At 40.7% G+C, this 12,625-nt stretch overlaps 1 protein-coding gene across 4 annotated transcripts in view; it reads left to right on the top strand.

Annotated features, from left to right (window-relative positions):
* Window positions 1-12,625, top strand: part of RSAD1 (radical S-adenosyl methionine domain containing 1) — a 2,083,664-nt gene that overhangs the window by 1,242,404 nt on the left and 828,635 nt on the right. The gene's annotated exons all lie outside the window — the stretch shown is intronic.

Raw genomic sequence — 12,625 nt, 5'->3', positions numbered from 1 at the left:
AGTAAGGCCATGGCTATAGTGCAGCAAAAAAATGTCCCCTCTAACAAAGGAAATGCTAGAGCAAAGATGAAACTACACGAGTCAAGCACCCTGCTGAGATCCGCCAATCAATGGAATTACCATGTCAAATTACCCTCAGGAATTTGACAGCTAGGGAAGCTAAGTGTTATGGGAGGGGAGAAGTAAATGGACTGGAATTCATTGTCTTACAAATTAGTGCCATTTAAACTAAATTAGAAAAAAGTAAACAGCACTTTGAGTGTGTTCTGTGGCATTTTCACTGTTTCTGTTTTAAGTAGTCATCCAGCAGCAGGGAATGTTACTTACACTGTTCTATTTTATTCAGTACTTTGTATGCATGCAACATCTATGAAATGAAACGGAGGCCTGCATGATGTAACATTTTTGAGCCAAACAATGATTTCTGGGATACTGGATGGCAACCTGATTTATCCAAACCACGTCAATATGCCAGCCTCCAGGTGGTCAGAGTCTGGATTTACATATAAAAATATTTAAAATCCTGTAAATAATCCCAGAGTGCTGTTAAAGTGTAGGAAACATCATGCCATGATGTTTTAAACATGTTTTTTTGAGTCTGTGGGTGCAGTACTCCTTTAAGAGATACACCTTCTTATGATCTTTCATTAAATATTCTGGTGACTTAGCTTTTAATTTTTCAAAGCAGTCAGACCATAATACTAATGCATTCCTTTTTAGTAAATTCGTTTTAACATTGTTTTGAGTTTCCTTAAATCTAGACGTGTATGCATTGGGAAAGCACAAACATTACCATTTGATATTAACTGAGTTTTAAAAACATATTTCTTAACTGTTTTAAGAATTTATCTGACATTGTCAGTTTTTATTCTGTATTCGACTGTTGGGTTTGGATCCAAACCTCAGGTCCGACTCGGCCATTACTAAAGCACGTGGTAACCAAAAAGCTCTCAAGCTTCTCCCATACCCATAACGCACTAACCCCTAACATACCCCAAATCTCGTTTGCTGCTTTTCGTGAAAAGACGTGGTCAGCCTTAGCTTTCAAATTTCATTCAGATAAGTGCAGTTTCTTCTCTTTAAATCTCTTAAATTCCTCTTTACATATTATTCCCATACCCACTTACACTATCGTAACTCTTTTTTACCATTGTTGGTAGTTTTTCCCTTTCTCCTGTCTATAATAACACTAGTGTAGTCCTAATACCATTGTTGGTATTTTTTCTTTCTATTTCCTTTTTCTTCCTTTATGTGTGCATATATATGTCTTTCTCTCTCTCTCTTTTACTGTATTGCTATTATTTTGTTGTAGTCACTGGCATATCTGAGAAAGGTTCTTCTGGTTTTAAAAAGTGTCTGAAATGTTGGGCACAAATTGCCTCTTTCAGATGCTCATACTCTGTGTGTGTGTATTGGTTAGGCCTGCAACAACTTAATGAGGATTGTTCCATTTGCCAGAATTTCAATCCCAGGGCTCTTGTGGATAGGAAAAATAAACTTATCCTCAAAGGTTTATTGCTATCTCCTTTTGGTGAAGCTATCGCTGGGGCTCAATCCCCCAAAATTAAAGCTAAGGAGTCCATATCAAAGTGTCGTAAGCCTTCCACTTCCTTGACTCCGTCTTTGGAGCCATCAAGGAAGAGATCGAAATCAGATCCGGGATTATCTGAAAGCTCCTCCTCCAAAGAAGAAATGAGTGGATCCTACATCCTCTGATGTGACAGAGAAACCAACTGATCCAACTGCTTTGGGTCTGATTACCCTAAGGACCAGGAATTTCTCTTCTTATGATCCTGTGCCTTCCAGGATCCCTTCCCCTTTTTTTGAAAAGGAGCTGATCAAAGTCACCTTCCCTTGTCTCATCTCATTCAGCCAGGAGTTTGACTGAGGAAGATGTGGACAGAATGATGAGGAAGTTTCTTTCGGCGCAGATCCAGATGAATGTTTTACAGGCTGCTGTCCCTTCAGGTCAGTAGGCCCATCCATCTACCACACTACCACTTCTTACTCCTCCTCTGATCCCTTTGCTTGCTTCAGAGTTCCTGGATCCGAACCTTCCAGGTCTGTCTGGCTTGAATTCAAAGATAGCTTCAGTTTTGAAGATAAAGTTAACTCTGAGAGCATTGGCTCCAAAATCTTTGGATCCAGATGACTCTCAGAGCCGAAGCTTCCTTGTTGGATCCGAGATGTTGGAGTTGACTCCAAAGGTTTCAGAGCCATCTCTGTGCCTTGGTACTAGATAGCTTGGCTCTGACTTCATCCTCATGGAGATTGCTTTCGGGGTGGGAGGAGACAGCGGTCCAGAGGCCTGCCTTCTTGGTGCCAAGGTCTTCCTTCTTTCCAGAGCAGTCTGCCTTCAAGGTAGTGAAGGGGGTATTTTCTGCTCCAACAGGACTAACAGATCCAAACCCCTAAGAGCTTCATTCTAGTTCCCAAATGTCTTTGTGCTTGGAGCCTCATCATTCTACTGCAATGGGACAGCCAGCTTGAGACTCCCAGACCACCCAGCAGAGTTTCATAATCTGTTCCTATACTTCTGCAGAACACTCCACTGAGGAAGTCCCTAGGAAGTGAAAGTGCAAGATGAGGCACTTGGATTGCTGATTTCAATGAGGGTGAAGGGTCTCCATGATCACCTCTGGAAGATGTCTCATTTGGAGACAGCCTTGAAATCCTTAAGCAAAGAGGTGGTTGGACCCCCAGTAACCCTTCTCCGGAGGAATCAGCATTTCTGGAGGCCTTTCAAACTGGCCCATATTCCTCTTGGGTTACTCCTCCCACTGACGAGCTCATTGATTTGGTTTCTCAGCTGGCAAAGAAAGAGTGTGACTTAGTTGAGCCAACCCCTAAGAGGCCAGATCAGATTCTGGCTGCACCTGTCGGGAAGGAATTTTGGAGTAAGGGGGTTCCTGTGGATGCCATGTTCTTGGTGGCGGCCACCAAGAAGAAACTTGCTGAACAAAGATCCTCTGTTCATCCTCCTAACAGGGAGTCTAGGGCAATTGATCGGTGTGGGAAGCATGTCTATGCTTCAGTGATCTTCACTCTCGAGTCTCTGAACTATTTGGCACATTTTACTAGGTTACAAAGAGACTTGATCAAAGAAATTCCAAACCACTTTTAGGGACTGTTTCTGCTGAGGCCCAATCGTTTGTGGCCTCCCAGGTGGCTGCTCTCCAGTCCATTTCAAATTTATCCATGAGACTTACTTTCACACGCAGCCGAGGGTGCCTCAAGGGCAGCAATTTCAGGCGTATCCATTAGGAGGCATGCCTAGATGTGCTTTTGTGATTTTGTGGAGCCCTTCAAGTCCTCGTTCATCAATGCCCCCTTTGATGGCAATTCATTGTTTGACCCAAAAATGAAGGACACATTATCCATGTGTGAGAAGGGTGGAAAGACCCTGTCTGCAGTGAGCATATATATATTTTTGACTCCTCAATGATCCTTTTCTAGGAATCAGTGAGGTGGTTGGAAAATGTGGTTCAGGAAGTCCCAGTGTCCTTTCCAGGACATGTGAATAAGTTCCCCTAGGGGGAGAAGGGAGAATTCTAATGAACGATATTACCTCCCCTTGGTAGAGAAGGCTTGCAAAACTAGAGGTCCAGCGATTGTTTTTCTGATAAGGCCCTACCAGCGCTCCTGAAAGGAGGCCTGATTGTCCACCTCTGGAGTCAATTGAGGGTCGATTATCCCTGCACCAGAGAGCCTGGCTAGACATAACTAGAGATACTTGGGTGGGTGGAGAGGATTATTTCCAGAGGTTATGTAATTCCCTTTTCCCTTCCACCTCCAATTGTATGCAAAATTCCTAATGTTCCACCCAGAGGAAAGTATTAGCACTAGAAATACAAAAGCTGCTAGAAAAAAGAGCTACCTAAGAGGTCACACCAGACCAGATAGACCAGAAGAGGGAATAGATCAGCAGAAATACTAAGAAAGATAGATGTGATGAAAGCAATGCACATTATTAGAACAGACCAGGATCTATCATGCATTATTGCAAATAAACTAAAAATTTCAGCACAGGCGGAAAAACTTAGAAGATACACAGATAAATGTAAGGGAAAAGTACAGAATAAGCAATTTATTGATTACCCAAAAAAGTTTTATAGAGAATTGGGAAATAAGATAAAAGGAAGTGAAAGACTGCCAAAAAAGTAGTAGTAGATACATTTTGGAGAAGTATCTGTGAAGATCCTGTGGAACATAACAAAGATGCTTAATGGATAGAAGAAGTAAAAGAAAGAATAAGAAGTTTAAAGGTACATAATATGAAATAGGATGAAATAACAGCCAGAGAGATTGAAACAAAGTTAAGAAAAGCCTCCAATTGGAAAACCTCAGGCCCATTTGCAGTACCTAACTTTTTGTTAAAAGTATTAACATCTTTGCATGAGGATTTAGCCATGAGTAAGAACTATGTATATGTGCACCCCGAACAGACACGCACTGGCTAACAATAGGCAAAACAATGCTCTTGGTTAAGAGTGAACTTGCAACCTACCCTAAAAATTGTAGACCAATAATTTGCCTTCCAACGATGTATAAACTATACATGTGAATTGACGCTGACAGAGTTTATAGTCATTTAGAAGTAAACTCAATTATGGCAGTAGAACAAAAGGGCAATAAAAGAAAGTCATATGGAACAAAGAATCATTTGTTGTTAAAGTTATAGTGGAGAATTGTAAAAAGGGGAAGAATCTAAGTATGGCATGGATTGACTACAAAAAAGCATTTGGTAGTATCCTACATTCATGGATAAAAGAGTACTTAAAAATGTATAAGATACACCCTACACTGATTGACTACATTACAGTAACCATGAAACAGTGGCAGACCACTTTGCAATTAAGCCATGATAAAGGACAGATTATTATCCCAGGGATAAAAATTCAAAGGGGGATATTCCAGGGTGACTCTCTGTCATCATTGCTATTCTTCCTTGCCATTAATCTATTAAGCTGTTTACTTAACAGCCTGGGCCATGGCTACAATTTGGCAGCTAGAATACAACAGTTTAATGACTTCTCGTCTTCTCTTTGTTAATGATTTAAAACTGTATAACTCATCAGACGAGGAACTGAAAGCACAGCTGCGGGTTGTCAACATTTTTTCAGATGATATTAGAATGTCATTTGGTCTTGATAAATATGCAAAAGCAACCTTTAAAAAAGGAAAACTGTAACACCAGGAAAACAGCAGTTTGGGACAAGAATGTGATATAAAAGAACTTGAGTAAGAGGGTGTGTATAAATACTTGGGAATTGTTGAAGGAGGAGCAATAAAACATGGACAAATGCGAATAAAACTCAGTAAGGAATACTTTAGAAGACTTAAATTAATCCTGAGAACAGCATTGACATCTAAGGACAAGATCCAAGCTATGAATCAATTTGCTCTTCCTGTCCTAACGTACAGTTTTAAAGTGATTGAATGGTCCCAAAAAAGTGTTGGATAGAGTAGATATTAAAACAAGAAGGATGCTTCATGCTCACCAAATGATTTATAAAAATCAGTGTTTACCAAGATTAGATATTCCCTGTTGCGAAGGAGAGATGGGCCTCCTTGAAATTGATTATATGTATAGATCTGCAGTCATGGGATTCCAAACATATCTGCTGACCTCACGAGATCCAAATGTAGTGAAAGTTTTGAAACATGAGGAGAATAAATCTAAGATGACTTCTCTGCTTAATTTAGCAGAATCATATCGACGTCAAGCAGGAATGGAAATCAAACCAGAAGTAGATAAAAACCAGGCAGCAACTGAATGTGTCAAAAAACAAAAGAAAGACTATAAGGTGAAGGACCAGATGAGAAGGCAAGAAATGTGGAAAAAAACATAAATATAGTTGCAAGTATAGAAAACTTCTGGAAGCACCTCGTGTAGATCAAGAACGAATGCAGGAATGGTTAAGGAGAGCCTAATTCAAACCAAGAAATTAAAGGTTAATATTGGTAGCCCAAGATAGTGGGCTGCGTACAGACTGGTTTACAAATTCCACTGAACATGTGGGAGAAACAGACAAATGTAGGTTTTGTAAAACCGAGTTAGAAACAGTCACACACCTTGTTGTTGGTTGCGATACACTAATAGCAGGAGGATTGTATACTGAAAGGCATAATGTGGTGAGACTGTTGTACTGGAGATTGTGCAAACATTATGGTATCGAAGTGGATGAAAAACACTGGAAACATGAGCCACAAAGCATCATAGAAAATGATGACGTTTATATCACATGGTATCATTACTAACAGTTCTAAAGATAGATGCTAGAAAACTGGATATAGTGGTCTAAGAAAAGAAGACAAAAGTAGCATTGATCATTGAAATCGCCACACCCAGTGACTATAGTGTTTTGCATACAGAGAGGCACAAAGTCATAAAATACCAGGATCTGTAGGCAGAAACGAGAGTAATGTGGAAGAAAGTTACCCAGACAGTTCCAATAGTAGCAGGAGCAACGGGTCTTATAAAAAAGAGTTTACGATTATATTTAGATATGTTACCAATCCATGTACTCCCATACAAATTGCAGGAGTCATTACTGGGCACATTACGGGTGCTGTGAAGAACAATTTTGGCTAACATCAAAGATTGAAACAATACTGATTTTATGAACTTTAATCATACTTTGACTTAGGAATGGGGTCCATTCCTGTCGTGGTATTAGAAACCCAAAAGATTTGGAGAAATTAGAAAAGATCAGATAGAATCCGGAACTTACTCAAGAGTCTTTTTAGTGCCAAAGAAAACAGGGGAATGGAGACCAATTTTGGATCTCAGCATATTGAACAAGTCAGTTCGGCATGCAGAGTTTCAGATGGTCACAGTTTAGTCCATTCTCCCTTTCCTGGACAAGAACGACTGTCTTTGACAGACCTTCAGGATGCGTACTATCGCATAAAGATGACCAGACAATCCAGAAGGTACTTATGCTTCTGGCTGGAAGCCAGTAACTACCAGTTTAGAACATTGTCCTTTGGCCTCACCACAGCCCCCAGGGTGTTTACCAAGTTTATGGCAGTGGTGGCAGGTGACTTGAGACTGCAAGGATTCCAAGTGTTTCCATATTTAGATGACTGGCTGATTACCACCCTGACATGGCATCTGCTAATAAGTGCAAGAGATCAGGTACTTCACATTTGTTTTCATCTGGGGTAACCATAAATTATGACAAGTCTCACCTACAACCAACTCAAATTTTGGAATTCATAGGAGCAGACTTCAACAGGACTCAAGTGACAACTTCACTTTCTGTCTCAAGAGGATAGACTTTATCAGATTCCAAGTCAAGAGAATAATTCACAGTACCAACATTTTAGCCTGGTTGATCCTTTAAGCCTTGAGGTCATTGTCAGCTGCCATAATCTTAGTTCCTCTAGCAAGATTTTATTTGAGAATTCTTCAGTGGATGCTAGCAACACAATGATCTGTTCTTTACCAGTGCATGTCAACACAAATAAGAGTCACTCGAGCATGCAAGAGATACCTCTGGTGTGGATTCATTCAGATCAAATTATGCAAAGCTGTCCTTTCATTCTCCCTCAACCCAAGGCCATAGTGACCACGCACACTTCCCAGATAGGGTGGGGTTCTACTTTCTGGAGAGAACAGTCCAAGGCGCTTGGTCACCCAACAAGGCCAACTTGCATGTCAGTGCCGTAGAGATGAGAACAGTGATTTTAGCATTGCAGGCCTTCCAGGATACTCTCCCTTTCAGCACAACTGTGATTCAACCAATGTGTCAGGACTTTGGTACATCAACAAGCAAAACAGGACCAGATCTTCCCACTTGTGTCGAGAAGCAGTCAGAGTGCGGCAATGGTCGATCTCATCCAAATGCTTTCTCATAGCAACACACATTCCAGGGAAATCCAGTGTGATAGCAGACAAATTGAGCAGGTCCATTCTTCAGCCTCATGAGTGGTCTCTCTCAACATGAAAGTGTCAGAAATGTTTTTCTGCCAATGGAGCCAGCCTTGCTTCCATCTTTTTGCTTCTCCGGTAAACAACAAATGCAGCAGCTACTTTGTCCTAATGCCCCCTCAGAGGAATCTCCGAAAGACACTCTAATTCATGATTGGCCCCTTGGTCTCAAAGCCACCAGGTTGAAGATCAAAGTCATCCTTGTTGCACATCACTGGCCTCATCAGATTTGGTTCCCCTTCCTGTGGCCTCATCTTCTTTGCCAACCTTGGATTCTGGATCTGATTCCGGATTTCCTGTGACATTCAACAAATATGGTTCATCTGGGCATCTCAGACCTCAAGCTAACAGCATGGTTTCTCCAGTTCCATTAATAGCCAGACAACCAATGCTGTCTTCCCCTGCCATTCATATCTTTTATCTTTTCATAAACCTTCAGAAGGAAAGCTTTATACAAGTAAATAGAAAAGGTTTGTGTACTGGGCACAACAAAAACATACTGATCCCTTTTCAGCTCTGATATCTAACATACTTGAATTTTTAGCTTTGATATTTAATGAAGGGGTGAGCTCCTCTACCATTAAGGTTCAATTAGCAGCAATATCTAATTTTCATATTGGATATGAATTTTTTTCTGTGGCCTATTCTAAACTTTGTAAAGCATTCTTGAGAGGCACTGTTCTATTGAGACCCCCCCATGTAAAGATCATACTCCACCATGGGATTTGAACTTGGTACTTCAGGCCTTAATTCATTCCCCCTTTGAAACAGCAGCTAAATGTGACCTTAAGTTTCTGACTTGGAAAACTGTCTTTCTAGAGGCCATTACCTCAACCAGAAGAATTTCAGAACTTGAGGTTTATCTTTGAAACCTCCCTACTTGATTTTTGACAAGGATAGAGTTACATTACATACCAATGAGTCTCTCCTTCCCAAGGTGGTGTCAGAATCCACTGTCAATCAGTCCATTAATTTGCCAGTGTTCTTTCCTAAATTTACAAACAAACGTGAATATATGTTGGATTTATTAGATGTTCACAGACAATTATGTTTTTACTTACATAAGACAAAAGAAATCAGGAAGACAAACCAATTGTTTGTTTCCTTTGCAGATTTGAAACTAAGTCAGTTGCAAAAGTAACTGTAGCCAGATGGCTGGCTGACTGTATTTTTTAATCTATAACAATTGGGTCTAACCTTAACTAAACCTGTAAGAGCCCATTCAACTAGGTCCATGGCAGTTTTTTCAGTGTTTCTATCCAGGGCTTCCAGGGACAACATATGTGAAGCTGCAAGCTGGTCAAATCCTCATACCTTTATCACTCATTACAAATTGTATCTAGTCTCGAGGGGTAGAGCAGCCTTCTGCTCAACTGTGCTCAGGAATATTCTTCCTTAGAGTCCACCTGGGATTTTAGGTAGCTGGGGACTCTGTCCCAACAGTTGAGAGTAGAAGGAAAATTGACATCAGATAAAGAAGTTATGTACTCACCATAACGTTCTATCTGTGTTGTCCATTTCCATTCTTCTTCAGCTTCCCGCCAACCAAACTCCAACCCTTGTTTCAACAAACTCTGGAGGAACGAGATCTTGTAGCTTGGCTAGATTTTTCTTTTAGTTTTTACTGATTGCTTTGTGTGCCCTTGTTACTCATTGTTTTAGTTTGTTAGTTTGGATATTTTGCAGACACCCTAATGGTTACGGACATCAGCTGGGTACGACAACCCTGTTTTTCCAAAGGTTAGCCAGACAGCTCACTTATACCGTGCCGATGAGGCCATTAGAAGGCTGAAACATGCATGTCCACATGTAGTGAGGTTTGGCTTTATTGGCCTGAATTTGTTCATAACAGACTTAAAAAGGAAAAAAAGTCATGAGCATTCAGAACTGCTGTATAGCTGAAACACCTGATGTCCTTAAGGGGTCATTTACATATATCCCATGTTACCTCTAATACAAGAGGTTTTAAGTAATCACACAGTGAAAATGTCACTCAGTAATTCTAAAATGTTTAACAGAAGCAGGCTGTATAATTAAGTACTTAAACCATCTAACCCTGGAGCTTTACCATTTTCCCTTTTTTAAAAGCTTTTTTAACTTCTATTGGGATAATAGGCTTATTCAACAGAGATATTTCTTGATCATTAAGTTTATTGGTAACATTTTTCTTTAAATACTTGTCAATTTTGTAATCATCAGGATTATTATTTTTATCTTTATTAAGATCCTCATGGAATTTTTTTAAAATGTTAAGTATTTCCTGTATGTCTAAAGTAAGCTTTTTAGTGTGAGGATTTTGAATATTATTGATTTGTGATGTTTTCCTTAACATCTTACCTCTATTAGTTAATCTATGTAGATTTTTTGAAGTCATTGCGCAAGTGCGCAGTTTTTTTTCTAAAGCTATCTCCACTTTATGCTTTAAAACTTTTGATATTTTGCCATTATATTTTTTAATTACTTCAGTATCATCTTATTTAATTTTTTTGTTGTTCAAACTTTTCTTTGTGTATTTCATCTTGTATTTCTAACAACTCTTTATCCCACTATTTCATTTTATTACTAGCCAGTCTTTCCATTCTATCTTTAATATGTGTTTTTAAGGAGACCAGTCGTATGACTGGATTCAGTAAACACTACACGGCTGTACATTGCTTTGTATTCTTCACGGTGTACAGAGCTGTGCAAACACAGTAAACATCGTGGCATGCTAATTGCAACATAAGCAGCTGAATTGTATGGTAATCAACTAATCCAAAATGGCATAGCTACTCAACAGGCTATAAAAGAATCATGTACACTTAGTGTAAGTTTTTGCCTTGAATTCCAAAACCTATTGGAAAATCAGCCACAGAAACTACACTAGAGAGAAAGAATGCTAGGAGCTACTGCTGCTCTCCTGCATATATATGTGCAACAGGCTCAAATCTATGCTGCTGCTGCTTATACACCTCAGGCAAGAAGAAGGGTGTTTAACTTTTCCACTTTATGCAGACCATGAAAAGTTAGAGTGCTACAGTTTGTATAGAGACACACTCCAGAAACTATGCAATCTCTGTCATCCTCAACTGAGATCAAGGGCAGACCAAGGGAGACCAGGGTATTTGTAGCACTCAGAATTTTAGCTACAGGAACCTTTCAGAGACCAACAGGGGACATGTTGGGGGTGTCGCAGGCGTCAGCATCCAGGATCTTGCATCAATTCCTGAATGCTATGCTACAGCTTGCCAGTGACTATGTATAGTTTCCCCTGTACTCCCAAGGATAGAGCTACAACTGTACAGGATTTCTACCCCATAGCACACTTCCCTGAAGTTATGGGTGCCATAGACTGCACACACATTGATATCAAAGTACCACCTGGGGAACAGGGGACAGGGAACGGTCCAGTCCATTAACTGCCAGGTCGTGTTAATGCTAAGGGAATCATCCTGAATGTGTGTGTTGGCAACACTGGCAGTTACCGTGACTTCCATATCTGGCACAACTTACAGCTCTACCAGAGGTTTTCCAGGGGGATATCCCACAAAGCCATTTACTGGGGGATGCAGGGTATGCACTTGTGCCATGGCTGATTAACGCCCATCAGAAATGCACATCCACCCAAGGAAGATGCTATAATGAGGCACCTGCTCAAACAAGAAGTATTGCAGAGCGTGCGTTTGGGCTGCTGAAGTCAAGATTTTGGTGCCTAGATACAGTAGGGGGTGCCCTATAGTATGATCACAGTACTTGTGCTGAAATTATCACTTTCTGTGATATCATACACAATATTATCCTGAGAAAATAGCTGCAACAGAAACACCAAGGGGAGGGAGCACCCATTCCATTCCACCACTGCTGGCAAGGTCATCACAGCCACACGCTGGTGAGGACTCAGAAGGGGAACCACTAGCTACTGTGTGTGTAGATAGACGTAAGCATGTACAATTTGCCCTCACTCTTCCCAAGAGGCAATGGATAGTACACATGCTGACAACTTAAGGGGTATAGCTTTCATCCTATGTACATGCAAACAGTAAAATTGATGCCAGGCAATGCTCACAACCTGTACTTACCTGTTTCGCTGTTTTGTGTAGTTTGCAGTCTTACAAAAGCTATCAGTAAGGTAGGGAACCTGAGCTGGGTTAGCTTTGGAACTGTTAGATCTGAAGTAGTTAACTTCATTTGATCAGCAACCTGTGGGGGTATTGGATCCGACCCCGGATCCGAGCCGGCAGCTTTCCAAACTAAAGATCCGAGCTCTCAGCTCCTCCCCCTTACCCATAATATCCTGCTACCTCCCTCCAGTCCTCAGATCTCATTTGCTGTGGCTTCTGAAGCATAAGGGACGAGCTCTTAGCGTTTTAGGTGAGAGGAATTTAGGAGTATTTTTGTTTAAAAAATAGCGATTTCGGTGTGTGTGTGTATAGTAGACCCATAGTTTAGTTAAACCATTTTTAGTTGTATTTAGTAGTAAATTAGTGTTTTTTTCCCTTCCCCTTACTGTGTGTGTTAGGGTGTGTGCTTGAGTGTGATGGCCGAGGGCCCTAAGGCCATTTTTTCAAAATGTGCTGAGTGTGCTCATAAGCTGTCCCCAGCGTTCTCTGCGTAGGGGTAGCCCACTTAACATCGGGCTGCCAGATTTGTGCGGCCTTTAACCCCCGGGCTCGGAGGGACAGTAGAAAGAAGCTAATCCTGGCGGGACAC

This window comes from Protopterus annectens, chromosome 12.part0 (assembly GCF_019279795.1).
Source record: "Protopterus annectens isolate FY-2018-M chromosome 12.part0, PAN1.0, whole genome shotgun sequence".
Lineage (NCBI taxonomy): Eukaryota > Metazoa > Chordata > Ceratodontiformes > Protopteridae > Protopterus > Protopterus annectens.
Note: the sequence above shows the minus strand (reverse complement) of the source record. Positions and strands in the feature narration are given on the sequence as shown.